The sequence below is a fragment of the Penaeus monodon genome, chromosome 21 (assembly GCF_015228065.2).
Source record: "Penaeus monodon isolate SGIC_2016 chromosome 21, NSTDA_Pmon_1, whole genome shotgun sequence".
NCBI lineage: Eukaryota > Metazoa > Arthropoda > Malacostraca > Decapoda > Penaeidae > Penaeus > Penaeus monodon.
The window spans coordinates 3,820,761-3,821,181 of record NC_051406.1 but is presented as its reverse complement, the minus strand read 5'-3'; positions in this window follow the sequence as shown (position 1 = coordinate 3,821,181).

The following is a 421-nucleotide window of genomic DNA, read 5'->3' as shown; positions in this document are numbered from 1 at the left end:
TAAATAAACCGAATCAGTGATATATATAAAAAAAATATAATGATAACATGATAAAAGCGACCAATACAAGTGAGAATAAGGATTACAAGTACAAAGGATGATAACGTTTTTAAAGATAGAAATAAAGAGATGAGGAATATGGGCCAAGGGAGAGAGAGGGGAGAGGGAGGGGCGGGGAGGGGAGAGGGAGGGGGGAGGGTAGAGAGAGGGGCGGGGAAAGGGGAGGGAGGAGGGAGGGGCTGGGAAAGGGAAGGGAGGGGGGAGGGGGAGGAGAGAAGGAAGGATGGAGGAAGGATAGAGGGCAGGGAGGAGGGGAGGGGGAAAGGGAGAGAGGGGGGAGGTGATTTAAGGTGCAGAGGGGGACAGTGTATGAGTCACTGGGGGGAGTAAGGGGAGGGGGGGGGGGAATTCATGCGTCACC